The following is a 27,042-nucleotide window of genomic DNA, read 5'->3' as shown; positions in this document are numbered from 1 at the left end:
TATTAAGAGATTATTATTCTAGTTTTGTCATCAAGTTTGAGATAGGTAGATGCATATTCTGTGTTTCTGTTTATTATTATATTTCTTATATTTGTTTATTTAATGCTGCAGTTTCCCCATTGTCGGACAAATAAAGGTTTTCTTATCTTATCTTATTATGTTTGTCATTATTGTTCTGTCGCCCAGACCCTTGTTAGAAAAAAAAAAAAAAAAAAAAAAAAAACAAAACAAACAAACACCTGAATTCAACCTTTCCGAATACTTTTGTCCATATAGTGTACTTCCCATATATCCAGATTGAATCATAATACAGAGACTGAGAAATGTACATGTGGTCATTAAAACTTTATTAAACCAGCAAACTTAATGTTGGGTGATGACTTTTTCACAGTATTGAGAGGGTGTTTGTTTTTCAATTACATGTGAGTAATTTACACATTTTTGCACCTAAATGATGATATTGAGTGTAACATCTGCCAATGTCTCTGAAAAAAAATGTTTAAATTCTTATGGTATAATAGGCATCTTGCGGTTTATGACAACCTTTACTGAAGTTGTTTTTAACTGTATTCAGCAAATGTATTCATTTATTTATTTTATTTTATTTTTTTCAGTTTGATTTTTGTCCAAATAAAAATTCCAGACTTTTTCCAGACTTATTCAAAACTACTATTTTTTCCCCAAGACCTTTATGTTATGTACTTTTATACTTGCGTGCCTACTTTTTTGGTTGAGATTGTACCTGATGTGTGTAGTAGAAAAGTAAATTTTAATAAATGTATGAATGAATGAATGCATAATTTGCAGTAAATTATGTTTTACCGACAGAAACATTTTCAAAACCCATCAAAATCACAAAAGTACATGGATATCACACAAACAAGTATCATAAGAATCATTCCAGTACCGACTGAATAGTGAAATCATTTGACGTTTTTTTATATGCCTTATATGCTCATGTATTTCTTATCTTACGTGATCATGTGCCTTTGAGTGTACTGTAAAATTCCACTATGAGTGAAACTTTTTTCTGTACTTTATTAAGACTTTCACACAAAATTCAGGACTTTTCAAGGTCTGCAAAACAGTGTTTCAAAATTCCATACTTTTTAAGACTTTCAAGACCTGTGCAAGCACCCTGATGTAAATATTTGAGTTCATGTCCTATAAAAACAGGTCCAGTTGAAAAATCTTAAAAACAGTCCAACATAAAAAAATGATGGAAAACTTCCAAACAGCTGATGAACATCCAAACAGTTGATCAATGTCCTGTTTTCATTTAACCCTGAGGGGTCCACAATCACAGCCCCGTGATTGAATCAAATGACATTTTCAACACATCGTAGCATCAGGAGTCGGTCACGTAGACCACTGGAGACACTTTTAATTAAAAGTGCAGACTTGAAACACTCTCCCACTTTTTGATGTTGATAGAGTAAATACAACTGGAGATTTGACGGTTTGAAACCAGAGCAAACAGACGTGAATAAAAGTATGAAAATGAGGTGGGGGGGTGTTATATTTCTGACCATATCTTTGTAATTTTTTGTCCTTTTTCGAAACGGAAAACGTAAGGTAAGGGTGGGAATGACCCCCACTTGAACCGGATGCAGAGACTGGGAGGACCGGGTGGGTGAGAACATAGACTATGGGTGAGAAAACTGGAGAAAACACCTATGTAAAGATATGGTTTTATGTCCAATATTTCAAAAGAGTTTTAATGTATTACCAATTTAATTTTATATACCTAATATTTGGAACCAAAATTCACCAATATTAAAGTCTTTGAAAATGTTCATTAAGCATCTTTGTGTCATTTATGCAATAAATTATACAAATTTTTCAAATCCGATTTTATATTTTTGTGTGTATTTTGGCCTTTTATGTTGATATAATAGGTTAAAGTGAAAAAATAATAGGCAGATGAGACAGATGATGTGCTGAAAAAAAAACCCTAACATGGGTATAGTAAACATTTCTTTATATAGTATATAAAGGCAAAAAGTACTCAAAAATGGCCAAAATAGGCTGAGACTCCTAAGGGTTTAAAAGAACTGAAGAAACAGACACACAACCGGCATGCCTGTACATTCATCTCTGCCTATATTTGAGAAATAACAACACAAATATTCAGTAAATATGTACACGCAAATTTGCTTGGATGTAAAGCATAAGGCAGATTTTCTCTGTACTGTCCAAACAATAAGCAGCTGTATTTATGGTGTTTCAGACGTCCATATGTGTGTCAGTGCTTTGCCGCTAATCTGTTGTAAACTGACTAAGGCTTAAATAATCAACACATTCCACACATGCACTAACACCACACAACAAACCGACAATTTTTATTCATCTCAAATATGAAACTGCTGCAGTGGAGTTGGAAGTGCTTGATAGGCTGCTCGCTCATCCACCTGCTGACTGAGTCGACCACAGGACCGTTAGTGGAGATAAACATTCAGAAAAGCAGAAAACACACACAGGCCTGCACACGGACTGGCATCAACCTCAACCTTTACAGCCGAAAAAACACACTAAAACATTAGCCGTTTTCATTTTTTTTTTTTTTTTTTTTTTTTTTTTTAATGCCAGACAGTCATTAAAGAGAAAAAAAAAACAACACCAGTTTGTCTTTTGTGGAAATGAGACAGCTGTATTAGTTCATCACTGCTTCATCATAAAAGGTTGAGGAGGAGCATATCTGTTTGGTTCTTAATGGAAAAGGTTAAAGCGAAGGGAAACATTGTCTATTTGTCCAATTAGACGGTGAATGACTAGAATGCTTTTTTTTGTGTGCAAAGGTCACGTTAATGAGCAGCAGAATGCCGAGGCGACACAACCATATGACTGTCAAACACTATCTGTTAGGAAGTGAACAGATCCGGGTCATGGGATCGGGCAGCCCAGACCGAACCATCCAGCCATTTGTCAAAACAGGTTAGTTGGTAAAAATTGCACCTCTGGATGCCCTGAAGGGATTCCTTCACATCTAGTCTGGTTTTAGGAAATCACACAGCAATACTACTGCAGCTTTAAATGTTAGAAATAGGGATACACCAAAACCAATTTTTTCCAGACCAAGTACGAGTACTTACATTTGAGTACTTGCCGATACTGAGTACCAATACGAGTACTTAATCATCCCATTCCAGTTGTTAGTTCCTTTTGTAAATGTGCTTTATTGTCGTTGTCATTAGTCTGACTGGAACAAAGTGCTGCTACTGACATTTGATGTGTTGGAATGAGCGTTTCTCAATTAATCCACCAGGGGGCGGCACTCTGAATTAACCATACTGGACAAATGCCACTAAGAAGAGTAAACTTTTTTGAGAAGAAGAAGAAAGTCAGTAATAACAAACATGGAGACGATAGAAGCAGAACCCAGGTCCACATTTAACGATGCCCATGATGCCATGATGTAGACTTTAAAGGTCCCGTATTATGCTATTTTTCAGTCACGTCATATAGGTCTCAGAAGCCCAAAAACATAGTATTTAAGTTTGTTCGCCCCAAAATCATCCTTTTTTCGGAGTTTCAGCGGTCGAAAAAGTCACTCTCACCAGCCTTCCTCAGAACAGGCTGTTTCTGGGCCTGCTTCCGGGTATGCAAATGAACGCATCTGTCCACGCCCACTCCCCCTCTCCTCTCTGGGAGAGGAAGCGGCTTCCGCTAGCGGTACTATATGCTAATGTTGACTGTGAAGCCATGGCTCTCTCGTCTACAATACACATGTCTCAGACAGAACGTCTTTCCAAACACTGGCTTTCTTTGCCTTGAGGCGTGATTGAGCCCCGACGGAAAACGGCGGTGTTGTGTCGGGTTCGTGGACCTGACACGGAAAGACGCCTGCCGCCACTAATGCAGGTAGCTACAAACAAGCTTGATGCTAACTATACTGATGCCAACCACAAAAGGCCCGTGTTCAAAGTAGTTCTGTTGAATGTCTCACGATATTATCAGCTCTTGCATGTTAATGGGGACGCAAACGTTAGCAGCAGTAACCGAGCTATGTTAGCTGCCATGCTAACGTTAGACGTACACATCAACAACCACCAGCTTATCCGTAATGTAGGGTTATGCAGTAAAGACACAAAAAAATGATAAGAACTTACATCTCCCACACTTGTACTTGGGTCACGAAGCGTTGGTACTCCGTCCTTCTTGATTCGGAGTCTTTGTGTTAAACCGGAGCTGTATGGGCCCATTTTCGAAAAACACTCGTCCGTGAAATGCCGGGCACACACATACAAGCGTTTGGGAATGTCGTTTGGTACATGACCATCACAGATAGAATCCAGCCACTTTTTTCGGAGAGGCTCGGAAGTGGGGAGCAAAAATAAACTTTCGTGTTGGTGTGTGCAGCCAACAACACCACAACTTGCGTGTCTCGCCTTCGCCATGTTTGTTGTCCAAGAGGTACTTTGCCAGGGCGGGGCTCGCTTTGCCAGGGTGGGGGCACAGTCAGGGGGAGGAGTTAAATCCGCTTATGTCGTCATAAACGGACCCAACTCAAACTCGGCCGTTTGAGCAGGCATTTTCACTAAATGTGGTGTTGCAAGGCAGGGAGGAAACAGACAGTTTTCAAATTCGAACCTCATAATGAGGCTACTGCAACACACGCTACTGTAAGAAAACTTTCACAAAGTGAGATTTGCATAATACGGGACCTTTAAGAGGCACAATGACACAACCCTGCTTTGGACTGCCCTGTGGAACTAAAAAAGACCAGACAAACACAAGTTTTCTTGTTTCCTGTGGACTATTCTTTCAACACTGATTTCTTAACTCTGTAAAGCCTGGACCATTAAATCATTAACAGAAATTCCAGTTCTTTGAAACTGGAGCCTTCATTGGTCCTTCTGAACAACCAAATAATTTTTTTTCAAATATAATTTTCAATTTATGAGTTTCAATGTTGTATCATATTCGATACATCAGGTCCCAATGCTCAAATATTATTATTGTGGAACAAACAAAAACATAATATAACACATACATCTCTAACAAACTGGTAATTCCGTCCTTCTAAGTTCTGCCTCCTTCCTCATTAATGACAATCTTGTAGTGTCAGTGGAAAGGCCTCTGGTGAATGAATTCTTCCCCCTGGTGGATTATCCATGTATTGCATGTATCTAATTGTATACATCAGGTTTTTTAAGAAAGAAAATATCACACTGATCATGTAGAGCAGGGGTGTCAAACTCATTTTAGTTCAGGGGCCACATTCAGTCCAATTTGATCTCCAGTGGGCTGGACCAGTAAAAGAATAATAGTGAAAAAAGTAAAATTATATTGTGATCAGGTTTACATCTACAAAGTTTCCTTAAAAATCTGAATAACATGAACAACCTCAATTATCTTAAGAAAAGTAAGTACAATTTTCACAATATTATGCCTCGGTTTATCAGTTTATCATGTGCATTACAATCACACAAAACATTTAGTAACAGGCAAAATATTGGTAAAATTGCATTAACTTTTCTCAAGACATTTCCGTTTGTTCATATTTGTTCAGGTTATTCACATTTTTTGTAAAAGTATAGTTTGGTAATGTAAACATTTTCATGTAATTTTACATTTTTTCACCAAAAAAACCAAGACAAAATTTGGGCTTGTCATTATTTATAGGTTATTATGATAATATTTTATTGGTTCTGACCCACTTGGAATTTAATTGGACTGTATGTGTCTGTGTGTGGAACCTGAATTAAAATGATTTTGACACCACTGATTGTTAATATCTTCAGTGTAATGTTTGCATGTCACAAATTCATCCCGCAGGCCAGATTGGACCCTTTGGTGGGCTGGAATTGGCCCCCCGGGCCATATGTTTGACACCTGTGATTTAGAGGGCTTCAAAACTCATGTATCACATATGATACTTTTGGCATTATAGGGTTAAATGTGGTGTGTAAACTCTTGAGTTTCACAAATCCAGCCCCAAATCCAAAAAAGCTCCACAAGTATGTTATGTAAAATTATTTGCTAACTTCATAAACCAATATTTTACTATAGAACACTGAAAACATAGCAAATGTGGTAGAAGAAGGTCTGGGCATCCCTGCTTTGGCTGTTGCCCCCATGATCTAGAACTGGATTTACATCAGAACACGGATGAGTACAATACACACCAACAATGAATGAGTACTCAGGGAAATATATACATACTTCACTTCTTGTATTAGAGCTGTTGTTTCAGCCTGTAGCTCTATCCATTCATGTTCTCATATTTACTCATATCATGTTTACAGTTGATGTGTAATTTATGTGTTAGTATGGCGATAACTTCTTTGCATGGTTCCTGTATCAAATGTGTGGTTGTTTAAGACCAAACAGCTTTAGTATAATCTTTTTTTTTGTGCATGTTTTTCTTGTATATGAAGGTAAGTAAAAGGAAGCCACAACCCAGAAACAGAATTCACTTTCTTCAGTGATTCTCCGCTCTCTCTTCGTCTCCCCCTCACTTTGTGTGTAACATAAACAAAGGTTTCAGAGGCACAGAGGCTTATACAGTAAAGTCTGCATCCTGAAGCTTACAAAAGACACAGCATCTGGCCCACAAAAAAAGAAATATCTATATATGTTTACATTACTACTTTAGTATTAAATGAAAACAAGTTTGTGGGAAAAATGTATCCATTGCACTCAGTATAGCTGTGCAAAGTTTACCTGAGAACCCTATAATGTTATATTTACAGATATAACACACTGTAGCTGACTGGTGCTTGACATTAAGGCTTGATCAAAGTAAAAGAAGGAGAAGCAAGAACTGAAGATGTAGCAAGTAAGCTATTTGCAGCAGCCTTTCAAACAGTCATGTAACTCCTCCATCCTGGGTGAAGGTTAAATCGTTTTAGTGATATATTTTTTGCCTACACACAAATAAAAAATGCTTTAAAAATGCATATAAAGACATGGAAACATATCTACTGGGGGTGTACTTGCACCTAGATACATGAAGTGTGCATGTTTCATGTTGAAAATGATCCATTGGAGTGCTCATTTGGGATTGTTTGGTGGAGGTAAAAGTGTTAATGTTTAAAGTACATGCTATAGTAACATCATGAATTATGAAAACAGGATGGTTCAGTTGAATATTAATGGAGAATCAGGCTCAGGACTTTTCTTTCCAGTATGTGTACTGTATGTGTAATGTGAATGACAAAACCAGTACCAGTTTTATCATGTACTATGCGAATTTGTGGATTTATTTATTTTTTTTCTGTTTTATGATTCAGATTAGAGGAATTTTCACCTTTTGACTTTCCCCATCTGCAGGATTCCCATATAAACACACACATTCCAATGAGACAGTCCTTTGAATGTGTTGTTTTTTGCCTTTTCTTATGAATGTGTGTATGTGTCAGTATGTGCATGTACAATATGACAACACTGCAAAAAAGGCCTTTACAAAACTTTGAAAATTAAACTCATTATTGGGTTAAAATGTCTTATTTCAAGTCCAATTATCTGCCAGTGCAGTAAGAAAATTGCACTTGCCATGTTTTCTTAAAATAAGAAAATATTATATAAGATTATAGAATGTTAACATTCTTATTTTAAGCAGAATATACTTGTTTCAAGTCTTCATAATAAGGGTGCAGTCCATAACTAACATAACTAATGCTAGTGTTACACACCCTGGGTGCGAGGCCTGTATACAGATTAATTTTGTTGTTCTGTAAAGAACAGAAAATATGATGAGACACACAACAGGTCAAGTGTTTCCTTCACTTGCTTCTCTTGTTCTTTGTTGTTGTACATATGTCATGTTATTCACTGTCAACATTTTGTTCTTATTCATGTTCACATTTTCTGGATCAACCTTTTCTGATTGACCACTTTCAGTTTGCAACATCTCTCTAACTTAATCAGAATCATTTACTACAGTCCATGTTTCAATAACGATGAAACCAATAAAGGTACAATACCTCCTTTTAACTGGCTTTAAGTTGCTGGCTATGATAAACTAATGCCATAGTATGTTATACTGTATCATCATATTTCTTATCCAGATATGCTGGTTACAGGGCTTTTCCGCGTTGAGCACAGTGTGCTGCAAAAGAACAAAGGACCAAATATAATCTATGGTGAAGCTACTGAAAATTACCATTTGAGAACACACTATTATTAATACACATTTTCACAAAACACTGGATCACATATATCATTATGGGAAACATTCTGGGTTGTCAGGGAGCCATACTAGTTAACGTGAAATATAAAACCTCCAAAATATTACCTGTATTTACATCCCTTAAACTATTCACCGGACGTTAAGCTAACTGGCTAGCATAAACGATCATAGGCCGGCATACTTAGACACTTAGCACGTCGTGTAAGACAAAGAAAACACATTGACTGATTCAAAGTAACATGCCACCTACATGTACGCTGTACTAACAAGCGTTTGACATAGTTTGGTAAAGTTTTATCCATTACTAACCTGTAAAGAACAGAAAATATAAGGAGACATGCAACAGGTCAAGTGTTTCCTTCACTCGCTTCATTTGTTCTGAAGACGAGATCCAGCGACTCCAACCTGGCTGTCCCGCTGTGCGACTGTTGCCCCCTTGTGGTCAAACGAAATTATTTTTTGGAGAGCAATACATGCTCATATATTGTCATGCATCGACGTTTATGTTGATTTAGTTTTGGGTTTTTGTCTCTTCCTGTTTTATTTTGGTGATTGTGGTCGTCTTCCTGTTTTAGTCTGCACTCTGTCAGTCTTGTCTCTGTCTTCCCTAATCCCACCATTGCCTGCACCTGGTGTTCCTCCTGTAATTGTCCGCACCTGTTTGTGATCCCTGCCTCCCTTATATATTCTCCTCGCTTCCTTTGTCTCTTGTCAGTGCGTCGTTTCTGTTTTCTTGAGACGACCTCCCCACGTTAAGTATCTTGTATCTTGAATCTAGTTCCATGTGTCATCTGCCTCAGGCTTTTTAGTTTTTTATAGAGTATTTTGTACTTCCTCTTTTAGTTCAATAGTGTTTTTTTTTTAGGTTTATTGTAGAGCTCGTTGTGCTTCCTCTTTTTGTTCATCCATTTTTGTACTTTTGAATTTTTGTTAAATAAATCCCTTAGACCACTGAACAGAGTCTCGTTGCATTTGGGTCCATGCCAAGTGTTAAGCCTTAACATATATACCATAAAAAATTAACATGTTGGGATGTATAAATGACATTTAACCCGAAATAGTTTACATTCAAAACTATAATGTGATAACTCATTCATAGGTGTCACACTAGTGTGAAAAAAAAAAAAAAAAGTGAACAATACTTTCAATGTCCAACTCCTGGGTTCTATTCCTCTATTATACAGCAGATCTCACACAAAATTTTCACAACTTCTAACCTGTATCCACTGGACACACAAATGCTGGGCCCCATGAATTTGTCACATTTATCCCCCCTTTCCGGCGGGCGCCCCAGTGCATGGGGACGTTCACAAATTCTGAGACTGCCAACAATTCAGTTCAGGTGAGCGTTAATGCCAGTGATGTAGGATATAGGTGTACGAAAACTGTCACAACCTGCCTTTTATTTCAATTGGTTAGTTGCCCCCCAAAGGATGAAATTCATTGAGCAGAAGTAGGAATGTAAAAACCAGAGGGGATTGATGCCCCCCACCCCCCCCAACAAATGTATGGTCTTATAAAGATGTAATGACTCTATAGATTTCTGCAAAATTGCATAAAACAGGTAAAACTGTCTTGAGGGCAAACAGTTACTGTATCCACCATACTCAACCCCCAACAATGGAGCTTGTTTTGTTATATATATTGATAATAATTCATTGTAATATCTAAGTGGAGTAGCTCAAGATGAAAATTCTTGGAACAAGTCAAATAATCGTAACAAAATGAAGTCTCAATAAGTAAATAAATACTTTTTTTTTTTTAAATCTTTCAAGATAAACATTCCAAATTCGAGTCAGTTTATCATTTATCGAAGTCAGATATTCCTTTTTTGCAGTGTAGGTCTGTGTTTGTCATGAGGGGATGATTATGTATAAATATTTGAAATTCTGAAAAACAGAGTATCTATCGTTCAGCTATTCTGTTCACACAAAGACAAAATACACACACGCTGGCGGACTGGGACATTTGACAGTGCAGCCAACGGCCATCGCTCTTTCATTCTGTCTTTCAAAACAGCAAATACACAGGCTCTCTCTTCATATTTATCTGTATGTGTTCAAAGGCAGCCATCAGCAGGCAGGAAGAAAGAGAGACAAAGAGAGGGAGGATAAAAGACAGGGACACTAAAGTGCTGAGGCTTGGTTTTATTAGAAAGAGTTGAAAGCGTCCCTCTTGGCAGCTAAAACATGATGAAATCGCCCCGGCTGATGTGATGAAATCTTCAGTATTATTTGGAAAACACGGGAAAACAAAATTGCATGTGTTAAAAGGGGATTAAGATAAGCATAATAACTGCAAACTAATACAACCCCACATGCAATATCAACCCATTTTCAGCCGTTCACGGAGTAATCAACAGATTGTTTTTCCTTGTCTGTGCAGAAAATAATGATAATAAATGATAAAGCTTCATATTAAAGGTACGATAGGTAAAATTTAGTAGTGAAGTTGCTGATTGAAATCAATCCATTATCCCTTACTCCCTCTCCTGCGGTGGCCCCGACAAACACAGAAAACATAAAAGTGTGTTTTTTAGTCTGATCCACACTCAAACACAGCAGGTAATGCAGATGTACATTTATACTGGATGTCATAATATCATTTATCTTCTCTAAGGTTTTCAGATGACTTAGATCAGTAGTTCTCAACAGGAAGGAGAGGGAGGGGGCACTTGAGCAAATGGGAGGGGTTGCAAGTGACATTGTTGCATTAGCGACTACTGTTGTACATCACAACATTATAAATCACTCAGCACATTAACACCCCTCCACCCACCCACCCCCTTCACAGATCGGATTGAGGTCCTTGAGCTGGGGGGGCATATCATCAGGCACATCGTCACCCACCACCCCAGTCGCAAATTTGTTTTTGGGGGGGGTCAACAGATAGTCCATGATAAGGTGCAGGGACCTCATTTTCACTTTCTCACAGCTTTATGTACAGAGCTCTATAACCCACCCCATCCTCCACACACAGGTCCATCGTGTTTTTTTGTAGAATTACATACCCACCCCCCAACCCCCACTTCCACAACTTTTTTTCGGGCATGGGGGGGGGGGGGGGGGGATAGGCTCATGATGCTGTTCGTGGGACTTGGTTCAAAAAAGATTGAAACCCTAGCTTAGATGCTGCCTGAGTTCCAGCGGAAGAGTTGGTTTCAACCGACTCCATATGTAAAGTGTCATGGATAACTTTTGTTAGGATTTGGCTCTATATAAATAAAATGTGATTGATAGATTGATTGAGTAAGGCCCCTTGGTGAGGGATTCAGGGGTCCCCCCATAAAAATATGCCATATTGGTAAAATTTCACATAACTCTGGATGGTAATAGTAATAGTAGTACTAGAAAAAGATAAAAAGAATATGTTTTATTTGGGCGACACAGTGGTGCAGTGGTTAGCACTCGTGCCTCACAGCAAGAAGGTCCTGGGTTCGATTCCAACACCAGTTGACGGGGGGTGGGACCTTTCTGTGTGGAGTTTGCATGTTCTCCCCGTGTCTGTGTCCCATCATCCAAAAACAAGCACTGATAGGTTAATTGGTTAATCAAAATTGCTCATATGTGTGAATGTGAGAGTGATTATTTGTCTCTGTATGTCAGCCCTGCGATGCACTGGCGAAATGTCCAGGGTGAACCCCGCCTTCGCCCCTATGCAGCTGGGATAGGCTCCAAGTGACCCTCATGACCCTAATGAGGATAAAGCGGGTTCAAATAATGAATGAATGAATGAATGAATGTTTTATTTGTCAGTATATTCTACATGTAGCCATACAACACACACTGAAACTGACCCTCTGCTTTTAACCCATCACTAGCTGAACGTACAGGAACACAGCACACACTACAGACTAGGATCACTGGGCTCCTCTGTCAGGCACCAGGGAGCAAATGAGGGGTTAAGCGCTTTGTTGAAGGACACATCAGGTAACACTCAATAGTACGAACAAAGTCCACCATGTTTCACCACCATTTTCTAATTTGACTCAGAACAGACATCATCCTCTTTCTTTTTTTTTTTTTTTTTTTTTTTTTTTTTCTCCAGTGCCAGGTGGTATCCAGCATGAAGGTGCCTTACCATCATCTATGTTTGAGTGTGGAACAGAGTTTTACTAAAGGCCCTGTCACACCTTAATGATTTAGGCAGTGTATGCAGACGTATAAAAATGTCTTTAAAACACTGCCATAAGTTGAAGTATCAGTGTGTTTTTGGTTTGTTTTTTGTGAAACCAATGAGGTCATGCTAATGTTGTGACAGCTAATAGGTATCCTTCTGTTGGATCCTCCATTTCTCTGCTCACCACAGCATCTTGAGGAGTTCCTCCTGTCAACCCCATTTTTATATAACCTGTCAGGTCCCACAACTTTTTCGGGTGGCTCCAGAGCTGCATGCTTTCCTGTGGCTCCCTGTGGCTTTGGAAAATTAATATTTCCAAAGCAACAGAGTATTGAATATAAATTTATTTCATTTTACTTTATTTTTTTAAAAAATATAATTCTAAATTTGAAGATTATGGTGATATTAGGTATTACACGTATTTTCTCCTGCTGCACAACAAAGTCCAGTCGCTGTCCAGAGGGGAGGTGCTGAAACACTGTGCCATGTGTCTGGAAGACGTGAAAAGAGGTTGTCCAGAACACGTCAAATACGTCAAATACTTCAATAGGCATTGGAGAGAAGTTCAAAATAAGTTACACGTTGGTTCAAAGCACATTACTCATGAGTTAGAAATAAATTTTGGATACACTGGACATTATCTCAGTGTATTTTGACTTATGAGTAACTCACAAGTAACGTGTGACACAATCACACAAATTAACAACAACTTATAGTGTATGAGATATGTGCTTTCTCGACAGCCTCATTGTACTACAGCCTATACTAGCGTGCTTCAGTGTGCTCTTAACTTATACAAAACTTACCCATAACTTATTTAACGTACGCCAGAGTATTTGCCAAATTTGTCATATGTTGGCATACACTGGCTGAATCATCAAGTTGTGAAGGAGCCTTTCACTAAAAAGGCCAGAACAGACAAAACAAATACTGGCAGTAACAAGGGACACCACTGTGATGAAGTGGGTAAAATGTTCACTACTCACATGCCCCCTTTAACTCCCTCATTAACCCTTTAACCCCTGAGACATTATTTGAGGTAAATGTGCAGCTGTGAATTAGCAACTGTTTCAGTGGGTGGAGTAACAGAAAAAGACAAGGAGAGAAATTGAAGTTTTGCAGTTTTTTACTAAATAAGCCACTCAGAATGTACATCAATAAGTGATTTAGGATGTTGAACATGAACTGTGAACTGTAAAATACTGAACAACAACAAGGATTTGAATATTGATTCAGTAGTTTTAGTTTTGGGGCTTTTTTTTTTTTTTTAAATCGGTCTAATTGCTTTTTGGTACCTGGTTGAACTCCAAAAAGCAGTCACATGGTCAGAACTTGGTAAAAAACACAGTAAAAAAAAAAAAAAAAAAAAAGAAAAGAAAAGAAAATCACCACAACACTGCAAACAATAGTAAAATATAAAAAAAGACAAGGAAAACATGTAAAAAAAATAAGCCGAAACGGTGTATTCTTATAGCGAGTCGGTCTCAGTCACTACTCTGTGTTTTGACCCCCATTCCAAAGGTGGTGGGGGATGCACTGGGCATGCTCAGATAACTATGGAAAGAACCAGGTCTATTCTATCAGCATGTATTGAAAATTTTGTTATTGTGCAAACAGTTGAATTTTTATGAATATTTAAAATAAATCATACATTCAAAATGAGCACTGCAGAGACATTGGGGATAAAAGGGTTAATCAACTTCTATTCTATTCTATTCTATTCTATTCTATTCTATTCTCTGCAGCATTTGCTCATTATTATGTGGTTGGTGTTGTCATAGCAGACATCACTGGATAAAACCCACCTGAGGGCTTTTCTTTCTTGGCTTGTTTACTTACCTGCTACATAGCCGTTTCATTATGTCAATGATCTTAAAGTTTGTGAAAATATATTTTTTTCTTTCTTTCTTCGTCACCCTGTCTGAGTGATCAGGGTGCGGTTGAATCAAAGCCAGGTGGGTGTGATGCAGTCTGTGGATTTATGAGTTAGTAATTCTGGGATAATTTCCTAGTTATTTTTTTGCTGTTCGTCTCATTTTTGACTGTTTCATTTGCACCATGGGAGTTCATGATGCTAGATGATCCTGCTTTCCCACCATGTTATTGATTGCTCAAGCTAAACTATTTTACAGCCACAGAGGAAGGTGAGATGACTGGGTTAATCTGATTTAAATCTTAAGGATAGGATGAAAGATTACACTTTGACCTTTTTTTAATTAAAATTTTTATTCAGAACAGTCTCATAAGACATTATACAGGACATCAACAGTACAAAGTACACTGTTCTCTTGTTTTATTTTTTGTAAACAAAAAAGGGTATCAGTAATGCTCACTGAAAGGAAGAAAAAGAAAGTGAAAAAAAAGTTGAACAAATAAAGTAAATAAGTAACAAAACTGATAATAATAATGATATTAACAAGTTTGTACACATAGCCAATCACACTTTTAGGACTAAGACAAAGAAAATTAAGCATAAATAGATATATATGTATACACACAAAGTAGTATTTATAATCATAGTACAAAGAAAAGAAAAGAGAAAAAAAAAAGAAGGAGCCTAACAGTGCACATGTACATTTAGTATTTAGATGTTCATGTATAAAGGATGATAATTATGAACATAAGAGAAACAACAGAAAAAAAAAACTTGAACACTTTGACCTTTAATGCATGAGAATGTGCAAATCATTTCTATACCATACATTTACATGCTAAATAATTTACCAGTCAATATTAAAATGTATGTGAAACTGCACCCTGAACATACATAAATAGAGCATAGATACATCAATTCTTAATTCATGACATTCACAATAGCATAAATGAACTAACGATACTAATATATAAAATGGATGTGTACTTTTGAACTTTTGTGGTGTCATTTTTAAGTCCAAATACAGTGTTTTTGTGCCCAAACAGGTTCATCTGTTTTCTTTCCTCCTTGGTGATTATAAAAATTCATTTATCAGTCTCCTCTTCTTGGTTATTACTCTTGGTCAGTTATGGTCCTGCTGACATTTTCAAAGTGCAGGCAGGCTAATCCAAATTGATGCTTTCTGAATGTTTTAATTAGATGAACTAATGATCTGTTGAGCAATATTTATGAGGGCTATACCACTGATATCCCATGTTTTTTAATCAAGTATGTCTGAGACCAAACATTTCACCTCCTCTTCAAAATAGTTATGATTTTGTAAGTTTTTATCTTGAAACATGAATGACTTTGAAATTTTTATTTTGTAATTTATTTTTTTATATCATGGTGTTAATGTAAGAAAGGCTGGAAAGTAGGGCATCAGTGGTTGCTTTTCCATTGACCCTCAAATTGTGCAAATATAACTTGCGCATAAAAATTTACCTAATGGAAAAATGACAATTTCACCACAAGTCTCATTTTTCGATCAAAAGTTTTTGCGCTGGCAAGAGGTGGTTTTTCGGGCGTAGCGCAAATGTTATGTCATGCAAAACTGCAATGGAAAGACCTTTTTCGCAACTAGAGTCAGTGAAGTGAATTAAAAAAAACGGATGTTGACAGATGTTACAACAAGCGAAGAAGAAGAAGAAGAAACATGTCACGGTATGTGTGGACACACCAGGAAACCCAATAATTTTTTTTAATTTAGTACGAGATAGAGGGGTAATATATAATAATAATGAATATATCTCTAAATCAACACCATATTTACGTTCTACGCCATGTTTATGGAATGACTTCTTGTGTCATTTTGCGACAATAAATAAACAAATCATTGCATTTGTGATTTGATGGAAAAACTGACCTTATGCACTTCTGCTTTTTCAACATTAAGTAAATATCGGTAAAGTTTTGCGCAGATATCCAATGGAAAAGTGACTAGTGACTTCAGATTTTTTCAGATCGACTAATTTGTCAATAAAGTTGAAGTCGAGTTGACTAGTCGTATGATGACATCATCACATTGACGGCGGAGGAACATCACAGACACAGCTGTTCAACAATGAGCAACTTGTACTAACGTTCACTGGCACATTAACAATGTACAGTAAAGAGCAGAATAAAAAAACTGGAAAGGCACAAGCATCAACATTCCTTCTCAGACATTTTAACCAAACAAAACATAGACTACCACCTTGAATTTTCTTTTAACTTTAAGTGAACAACATAAAGTGGGAAAAGGCTCAGACAGCAGCAGCAAAGATGCACAACATGTTAGAGAAAAGAGCACATTGTCCTCATGAAATAAATGCAGGGTGTGATTTGTTGGGGTGTGGGGGGTTTTTACATCTCTATTTTTGCTCTATGAATTTCATCCTCGGGGGGGGGGGCAGCAAACCAATTGATTTAAAAGGCAGGTTGTGACAGTTTTCTTACACTTATATCCTACATTACTGGCACTAACGTTCACCTGAACTGAACTGTCGGCAGTCTCAGAATTCACAAACGTCTCCATGCACTAGGGTGCCATAAAGGGGGGGTAAATGTGACAAATTCATGGGGCCCAGCATTTGTGGGGGGCCCATAGAGCAGTGGAGGAGGTCCAGTGGATACAGGTTAGAAGCTGTGAAAATTTCTTGTAAGATCCACTGTATAATAGAGGAATAGAACCAGAGAGTTGGACGTTGAAAGTATGTAAAGTTTCACTTTTGTTTCACACTAGCATTAGTTACATTAGTTATGGACTACGTCCCACGTATATAACTGCTGCTGCCCCCAGCCCACCCGCCTGTATGGACAACCGCCCCATTATTTTTGACAAACTGCACCCTGAATTTGTTAGTTGGTAGTTTGGTAGTTGTATGTGACTTTAAATTTTACAATGTCAGGTGAATATCATACATCATGCATCATGAACCAAAATTGAGGAGAGGAAAAGTAACATCATTAGTTGTCTGCTTCATCTTTACATTACAAAGTTGTTTTGGTTGAAGAGTCTTTAATTTTGCAAGTCTTCAGTTATATTCTGAGTTATATTTTCCAACTGTATCTTGTATTTTTATTTTAAGAGGTACTGAACAGTCAGGTTTGAATCGTGTGTGTGTGTGTGGTTTTGATTGAACTAACACCTGCATGCGATGAACTCAGAGCAGAGGTCAGATTCTATCTAAAAGATCTATTTTTACATCTTTAGAAAGTAGTTGTGGTAAAGAGAGCGTAGAGCGGAAAAAACTGAATACGAACTAGGCGATTTTTGTGGTCAAGACATGCTAGCCTAACAGTGCAGGTGTTGAGACTTGGATTGCTTTGCAGTTGGACTATGTAGAAAGAGAGTTATTTTATGGGTTTTTTGGGCTTAGATGCCTAACCAAGGTTGATTGACAGGCGTACACAGCACACGCTGAACTTAGATGAACTTTTGTTATAAGCTTTTCTTAGAAATAATGCTGAACAAATGACGTATAACGGATATGCTTTGCCCATGTGTTATTATTAACCAATTGTGAGTCTTGTATTAATGAGGTCACAGAGAAAGGGGAGTCTCCAACAGTCACTAAAGACTATAAAACGTAATAAAGGAGACGCTTTAAGGGTTTTTTGTTTTGTTTTGACAAGTGTGTGTTTTATAGAGATACTAGTGGTAAACTGCCTTCTCTGATAATTCACAAGTTTTGATTTTTTGTAAACTTTTGCTGTTTTAATAAACCAGATTTTGGTAAACTTTTTTTAAACTCAACCCTTCTCTTGGTGAATTTTTCTTCATTCTCCTGTTGTGTTCCCCCGACACCGACTTCAAGTGGTAAGTCCTTTTTAAATTGTGGGGTACCCCCCATTCCCAGCAGTTGGGGTTTTTACCCTGGCTCCTTAGATTCTATGGGGCTCCTGGGCAGATAAAGAGACACCGTTTTGTCCTTTGCATCACGTAGTCGTATTCCTAAAATAGCGAAGGTTACACTTTCAGTGGAACAAATATGAAAAATATTGGAACAACAGTCTCTTCCTGAGATCCTTGAGTCTACATGTTTTTACAAATTTTTAAACAGCTCTGCTCGTTTATAAGTCTCTCCATGGTCTAGCACCAAAGTACATCTGTGACATGTTGGTCCCATATGAACCATCTCGGACCCTGAGAACCTCAGGGACTGGTCTGTTGCCGGTGCCCAAAGTCAGGACTAAACACAGTGAAGCTGCGTTTCAGTTCTATGCAGCTAAACCCTGGAACAGTCTTTCTGATGATGTGAGACAGACCTCTACTGTGACAATGTTTAAGTCCAGACTGAAAACAGCTCTGTTCAACTGTGAATAGAACAACTGAAAGAGTTCTATCTGCACTCTGACCTTTTACTTTGTTTTAATTGATTATTATTTATGTCTTATTGATTATGTTTTAATTGAAATTGTGTGTTTTTAATCTGTCTCTTTTCCATTTTTGTAAAGCACTGTGAATTGCCCTGTGTGTGAATTGTGCTATAAAAATAAATCTGCCTTGTCTTGAATAAATGAACAGAATAATCCAAACACACTGGCTGTCCAAATTATTATTCAATATTGGTCGTGCTTACATGGTTCATAGAACATTACTTAGACGATAGTTTTTCTAGATCACAATCAGTGTAGTAATCCTACTCTGAGTCGTCTTCTTCCTTCACAGTCCTTGTGCTAGAGATGCGCGGGTCGTTTTTTTTTTTTTTTTTCAACCCGCTTTTGTGGAATTATTTGACCCGCCCCGCAAATAAAGTGACATTTTTTTTGGACCAGTACCAACCCAACCTGGGTCTGCTGATCCGTGCATCATGACCTTACGTTCCATGTTTTCATGAGAGTATCGACATGCGTTGAATGAAGGCTCACATGGTGTCAGGTGATGGAAGGGAGAGAAAGAATAACACACGACTATTCGACTCCTCCAAAGTAACATCGACTTCTGCCACAGATGTCGACAAACTGTTTTTTTCTGTTAATGTCCTACTGGAAAGTGGTTTCAGTGATGGCCCATTTTCATCCACAGAGTGTTTGTGTGTGTTTGTGTCACTCATGTTGACATTATGGCACTTGTATGTTCACATGACACAACTTGCAAATGCATCTGAATGTGTGTGTGTGTGTGTGTGTGTGTGTGTGTGAGTGTAACACTGGAGAGAGCAGGAGCTTGTGCTAACATGCCATCTTTGAGAAACAGCCCGCAGGCAGGGAGGCCCCCGCTAGCATCAACAGTGTTCAATAATTCATATCACACAGTCCTTATTACAAACAGTTCTAACACACACTGCACACAGGAACACTGCCATTATCGGCCCTGCACACATCTGCGCGGTAACCAGGGTGTATGGGTGTCATCACCGCTGCTATCATAGGTGCAAACAGCTGGAGGAGATGTTGGCTGGAGAGGGGATAGAGAGAGGAAAGCCTCGAGGATGGCAACATCAACATTTGTTAATAAGAGAATTAGGAATGCAGCAGCCAATTTTCTGCTCATCCATAACAGATATCCAGTAACTAAGATGTGTGTGACCTCACTGCTGAGGATGGAGGTGATGGCAGAAAAGTAGTCTGAGACTGAAACAGGAGAGAGGATGAAACAGACAGAAAGAGCAGACATAATATGTACTACAGAAATAAATCCATCTGTTTCTAGGGTTAACCCTAACCCTGACTCTAATCCTAACCCTAACTTGGCCTGTCCTCAGTGACATTTTCAGGCCTAAACAAGTTGAATTAACTTTGAAAGGCAGGAACAACTGCCATGGGTAAAGAAATGAAACTGACATGGTGGCCAAAGTGTTAATACTGTAACCGTGCAAATTTGTGGGAAACAAGATGGACGCCCATTGTCCCTTCCCATGACCTTTGATTGGATTTAAATCCCACCGCTGCTTCATGCAAACCAGTTTTATCTTGGGTTGCGCAATTTGCCCCTACGCACTCATGCATGAAAACCTGGGTTTGTAAATTTGGACAAATATCCACCAATCCCCTACCTACCAATGTTCATAAAAGAAAATTCCAAAAATTATCAAATGTGGAACTGGGGGTAATTTTTCAAAATGTTTTTTTTTTTTTTAATACCCTGTGCAGGCCACACTCGTCTATAAGCCGCAGGTGTCCACATTGCAACATGAGATATTTACAAAGAAAGATTTTTTTAAACTTTTAATTTAACAAAAATGCTTTTGTCCGAACAGTGCCTGGAACACGGCTGGTTAAAAAAATAAAAAAAATACAGTAGCCTACCCGAAAAGTCATTCATCATTATTTTCATCTTCCTCCTGCGCACCAAAACCACTAAAGTCATCTTCTTCAGTGTCGGAATTGAACAGCCTCAGAATTACTTCGTCACACACTTTCTCAGTCTTTCTTTCGTTGACGCTCTCGAGGCAAATTCGTCCTTGAACTTGTGCTGTCCTCTTCATCACGCAGCAGTCCGGCCTTTCGAAACCCGTTGGTGATAGTAGATTTTTTTATGCTGCTCCATACTGTCAGGATTCACTGTCAGACTTGACCAAAAATTGCTCTTCACATGTGACCAGTTTTGGTAATGATTTCTCGCTGGTAGCATTTAATTTCATTGGTCTGGTGTGACGAGCCTAAATGTACTGGCGGCATGAAGCTTGATAACCCATAAAAACTCAAATCAGCCACATCATTGTTTAAGCCACAGGGTTCAAAGCGTGTGAAAAAAAGTACCAGCTTACAGTTCGGAAATTACGGTAGTGCTGTACCAATTTCAATTTCCATTTCACTTAAATATGAACATTAATTTAATTGTTGGTAAATGGACTGCACTTATGTAGTGCATTTTCTACACTTCTATGGTGCCCAAAGTGGTTTACAAAGCCTCATATTCACCCATTCACACACATTCATACACCAGTGGGCATTTGCTGCCATGCAAGGCGATGCCAGGGCCTACTGGAAGCAATGTAGGGTTCAGTGTCTTGCCCAAGGACGCTTCGACATGTGGACAGCCGGAGCCAGGATTTGAACCACCAGCCCTTCGATCATTGGCCAGCTCTACCACCTGAGCCACCCTGGTGATGAACAACACACTATTTAACAGGTATTTACCGTATTCTTTGGACTATAAGCCACTACTTTTTTCTCACGCTTTGAACCCTGCAGCTTATCCAACGATGCAGCTCAAGTATAGATTTTTACGGACTAACGGCCTCCAGGGGTGCTCTAGCAGGAAGCGCAAAAGCGAGACAGGTGGAAGAGCTGATGTGAAGAGGAGAAGTTTTAAGCTTAACTTTTAACAGTCATTTTCCACAAACCCTCATCATGGAAAACACTCGAAGAAATGCATATGATACAGCTTTTAAGTTAAAAGCAATCGATGTGTCTGTCCGAGAAGGGAATAGAGCTGCTGCATGGAAGTGCCATTGAGAGCGACAACGGAAGAGAGACTGAGAAGGTGTGTGATGGTGTGTGATGTTTCAATGCGCAGAAGGAAGACGGAAGGAAGAAGGAAGACAGCGATCAGTGACTTTTCTTGTTTTTTTAACCAGCTGTTTTAGTGCCGTTTTACTGCAGTGTTACAGGCACTGTTTGGAAAAAAGCAGTCAAGGTATGTACATAAATATTTAAATAATCTTTCTGTTTACCATCTTTCTGTGTAAATATCTCATGTTACAATATGGACACCTGCGGCTTATAGTCAGGTGCGGCTTATATACAGTACAGGCCAAAAGTTTGGACACACCTTCTCATTCTTCGCATTTTCTTTATTTTCATGACTATTTTCATTGTAGAGCCTCACTGAAGGCATCAGAACTATGAATGAACACATGTGGAATTATGTACTTACCAAAAAAGTGTGAAATAACTGAAAACATCTCTTATATTCTAGTTTCTTCAAAGTAGCCACCCTTAGCTCTGATGACTGCTTTGCACACTCTTGGCATTCTCTTGATGAGCTTCCAGAGGTAGTCACCTGAAATGGTTTTCACGTCATAGCTGTGCCTTGTCAGGGTTACTTAGTGGAATTTCTTGCCTTATTGATGGGGTTGGGACCATCAGTTGTGTTGTGCAGAAGTCAGGTTGATGCACAGCTGACAGCCCTATTGGACAACTGTTAGAATACATATTATGGCGAGAACCAATCAGCTAAGTAAAGACAAACGAGTGGCCATCATTACTTTAAGAAATGAAGGTCAGTCAGTCTAGAAAATTTCAAAAACTTTGAATGTGTCCCCAAGTGCAGTCACAAAAACCATCAAGCGCTCCAACGAAACTGGCTCACATGAGGACCGCCCCAGGAAAGGAAGACCAAGAGTCACCTCTGATGCTGAAGATAAGTTCATCTGAGTCACCAGCCTCAGAAATCGCAAATTAACAGCAGCTCAGATTAGAGACCAGATGAATACCACACAGAGCTCTAGCAGCAGACACATCTCTACAACAACTGTTAAGAGGAGACTGCGTGAATCAGGTCTTCATGGTCAAACAGCTGCTAGGAAACCACTGCTAAGGAGAGGCAACAAACAGAAGAGATTTATTTGGGTCAAGAAACACAAGGAATGGACATTAGACCAGTGGAAATCTGTGCTTTGGTCTGATGAGTCCAAATTTGAGATCTTTGGATCCAACCGCCGTGTCTTTGTGCGACGCAGAAAAGGTGAACGGATGGATGCTACATGCCTGGTTCCCACCGTGAAGCATGGAGGGGGAGGTGTGATGGTGTGGGGGTGCTTTGCTGGTGACGCTGTTGGGGATTTATTCAAGATTGAAGGCAACCTGAAGCAGCATGGCTACCACAGCATCCTGAAGTGACATGCCATTCCATCCGGTCTGCGTTTAGTTGGACCATCATTTATTTTTCAACAGGACAATGACCCCAAACACACCTCCAGGCTGTGTGAGGGATATTTGACCAAGAAGGAGAGTGATGGAGTGCTGCGCCAGATGACCTGGCCTCCACAGTCACCGGACTTGAACCCAATCGAGATGATTTGGTTGAGCTGGACCGCAGAGTGAAGGCAAAAGGGCCAACAAGTGCTAAGCATCTCTGGGAACTTCTTCAAGACTGTTGGGAAACCATTTCAGGTGACTACCTCTGGAAGCTCATCAAGAGAATGCCAAGAGTGTGCAAAACAGTCATCAGAGCTAAGGGTGGCTACTTTGACGAGACTAGAATATAAGAGATGTTTTCAGTTATTTCACACTTTTTTGTTAAGTACATAATTCCACATGTGTTCATTCATAGTTTTGATGCCTTCAGTGAGGATCTACAATGAAAATAGTCATGAAAATAAAGAAAATGCAAAGAATGAGAAGGTGTGTCCAAACTTTTGGCCTGTACTGTATGTACAAATATTTTTTTTCTTGTAAAATTTGGGGGGTGCAGCTTATATTCAGGTGCGCGCTATAGTCCGGAAAATACGCTCATCTTTTATTTTCATCTTTTTGTGTGAGTTGAACTATAACTGTAGTTTTTTGTTCAGCTCACAGAAACTTCGGACTCTTGGTTCTGTCGAAAAGGAATAATCTAACAAAATATACATGACAGAATGATCAAACAGTTGGTTAAACTGGGATAGTGAATCAGGTTTGAGCTGCCCAATGAAAATGAGATGTTCCGGTTGAAGGGTCTGGTCATCTTTTACACCTGATAACAAGTTTCTGTTGCTCTCTATCAGGATAGGACAAACACTGCAATCAGAAAACGTATTTAAATCCTCAATTCTTCTACATGGACCGAGAGAAGTAAATATTAGACGGTGGCAAAAGGTCATCACACCATATTTTCATATTCAGATTAACTTCATAGATCCTTAAGGGACATTCCTTGACCCTCCAGTGTAAGATTAGGAAATGACATGTAATGTATTGCTGCTTTTTGTTAATACACACAATATTGTGTTAATAAAATACAACTAATTATCCCAACCTATGATGTTGATTACTTGTATGTGGGTGTGGGTGTTTGCTCCACTGCAATGAAAATCACTCACCGAATATTATTCCTTCGTCCTTTCCCGCTGTGGCTGAATAAGCAATAAATCCAGCATCTTTCTAAATCACCAGAGACTTGTATCCCTGTCTGTGTTATTTATTAAAAACAACTTGCAGCTTCTGTTTACTGCTTGTCTACAAAAAAGACAATACAGACGCTGCTGGCTGCCGCTGTCAACATCTACATTACAAGTGTAGCGGGGGTGTTTGAACTGTGCCTTGAGAGGATATAGCTTTATTATTAAACTGCAATTCTGTATGGCAACTGAGATATTCCAAACACAATCCTTTCATGTCAAAGCAAAGGGCATCCATACCTGAAAGCCCCTGCATACCCACTCAGGTGTTTTTTATTATTAAGTTACCTTCAGGTTTAGTGTAGGTACAGATCTGCTGGGAGCTAGCTGAGGTTCTGCACCGTTTAGAATTATCAAAACGGATGCCAAATAAAAAAAAAAAAAATGAAAGGCAAAGAGACGTCAATCATGCTCAGCCTGTAAACATGCACACAGTCCTGTGAAGAGTTATAATGAGTCAAAATAATACACAAAACCCAGACACAGGTGATTTCAGTGTCAGAGTTTTGAAATTGACACCTGTACACTGCAAAAAAAAAAAAAAAAAAAAAATACCAAGTGTATTTTTGTCATATCTAGTCAAAATATCTCATCACACTTAAAATAAGACATAATCACCTAAAGAGTAACTTTTCAGTGAGATATAAGACAATAAATGTTAAAAATCTTATTTCAAGAAATCTTACCAAGATAATTTTCACTTGTTCCATTGGCAGATTTTTTTTTTGCTCAATTCAAGATTTTTTTTTTCCTTAATTCAAGCAAAGAAAAATCTGCCAGTGGAGCAAGTGAAAATTATCTTGGTAAGATTTAGATTTTTGCAGTGTAAGATAATATTTCTTTAAATTAGCATCCTTTTGATAGCAACTAACAACTGGGTTTACCGCAAAACGCAACTTGTGAAACCAAATGTTCTTCTGAATGAAACAGCTCACCGTCACGTAATATGCAGAAGATTTTAGTTGAAGTCCTCGCCAAAAGTTCGCTACCAAAATGCAACTGGACTCCGTCATCAGTTGCTGACCCCAACCACACCTCCACACATGGTCCAATAGGGGCTCACACTCTACTGAACACTGATGGCACGATTAAAAAAATTGTTTTTGGTGTTTAGACAATATAAAACATGTAAAACCTCTACAGGGTGTCTCCAAAAATGGAATAGTCTACTCCGTTTTTACCCTATAAGAAATACTGTATAGCACTGTGCATAGTAAAAGAGAAAAAAAAGAGAGATTTGAGTCATTTCTGTACTGAAGGGGGCATCAAAACAAAATGTGATTTATTTCCATCTTTCATTTTTCAACTGCACACTGCTTGTTGGTGCCAGAATAAATTCAACATTAAATAAAAGAATACATACAGTGGTATCTTGACTTATGAGTGCACCAATTTATGAGTTTTCCTAGCTATGAGCCGTCACTTGGTCAGTTTTTTGCTTTCAGTTGCGACCCAAAATCCGAGTTATGAGCAAGCTTCAGTGCTAGTTGTTGTAGCCAATAAAAAGAAAAATGTTGAAGGTCATATAATAGGTATTCTGGTGCCGGATCCCCCATCTCCTCAGCCTCCATATCCTATTTGGCAGCTCCAGAATCACATATGACTCTTTCATCCCTCTGCTGCGGCTCCCTGTGGCTTTGGAAAATTATTTAATTTAAATTCATTTTATTTTAGTTCCTAAGTTTTTTAAATGTAATTCCAAATTTGAAGATTATGGTGATATTAGGTTTTGCAGGTATTATCTCCTGATGCACAACAAGGTCTGGTCGCTATCCAGAGGGGAGGTGCTGAAACGCTTTGCTGTGTCTGGAAGAGGTGACAAGAGGTCGTCCAGAACACGTCAAATATGTCAATATGCATTGGAAATAAGTTCAATATAAGTTACACATAAGTTCAAAGCACATTATTCATAGGTTAGAAACACATTTTGGATACATTGGACATTATCAAGAGATATTTCGACTTATGGGGCTGGAACAAATTAATGGCATTTCAATTCATTTCAATGGGAAAAATTGATTTGATATACAAGCAAATTGAGTTACGAGCTCGGTCACGGAATGAATTAAACTTGTAAGTCAAGGCACAACTGTACTAGATAACTTGATGTATTTTAAAATGTGTTTTGAATTTTAGTTTTTGAAATAATGTCAAAAGGATCATTTCTGTTACTAAAATTGAATTTAAAAGTAATAAAATACCTTTGCATTATCATTTCTTGCAGCGAAATTGACAAAAAAAAACTAAAATGAATGTTATAAAAAAAAAAAAAAATGTTCAAGCAGTTTGTTTTTCTAAAAGGTTAAGAATTTTCATATTTACCCAAGAATAACTGTCTGAGCTACTGCACATCCTATAATGACATCATCTAGATGGTTTGTTTTTCTTCTTTTGTTTGTGGTGGAGCTGTTTTTTTTTTTTTTTACTTCTGCCATGAAGGTTATGTTTTTGCCGGTGTTGGTTTGTCTGTCTGTCTGTCTGTCCTTGTGCAAGATAAGTCAAAAAGTTATGGACAGATTTGGATGATAATTTCAGGAAATGTTGATACTGGCACAAGGAACAAATGATTAAATTTTGCTGATGATCGGGGGTGGGGGGCGATCTGTCGTGGCAGAGGTCTGTGCTCTCCGAGTGCTTTTGTAGTTGTTTCTGTTTTTTGGGTTTATTTATTTATTTATTATTTTGTTGTTATTGTTGTTGTTGTTGGTGCTATTATTGTTATTGTAATTGTTTTGCATTATGTGATTGTTGAATTTTGGTTTTCGTGTTGTTGAGTTGAGTGTATGTACATCCTGTTTGTTGAGCGAGTTGAGGGAAATTGTGGTGCTTTGTTTTTATGTTGTTAA

At 38.2% G+C, this 27,042-nt stretch overlaps 1 long non-coding RNA gene across 1 annotated transcript; it reads left to right on the top strand.

The window, feature by feature from the left end:
* Positions 1-394: 394 nt before the first annotated feature.
* LOC115434282 (uncharacterized) lies at positions 395-25,662 on the top strand. The gene is made up of 4 exons (XR_003937498.1): positions 395-407; positions 3,926-3,927; positions 9,586-9,595; positions 25,551-25,662. It is a non-coding gene; the product is annotated as an uncharacterized LOC115434282 (long non-coding RNA).
* Positions 25,663-27,042: the final 1,380 nt, after the last annotated feature.

Source organism: Sphaeramia orbicularis, chromosome 15 (genome assembly GCF_902148855.1).
Source record: "Sphaeramia orbicularis chromosome 15, fSphaOr1.1, whole genome shotgun sequence".
NCBI classification, from domain to species: Eukaryota; Metazoa; Chordata; class Actinopteri; order Kurtiformes; family Apogonidae; genus Sphaeramia; species Sphaeramia orbicularis.
The sequence above is the reverse complement of the archived record's forward strand: the minus strand, read 5'-3'. Positions and strand labels throughout refer to the sequence as shown.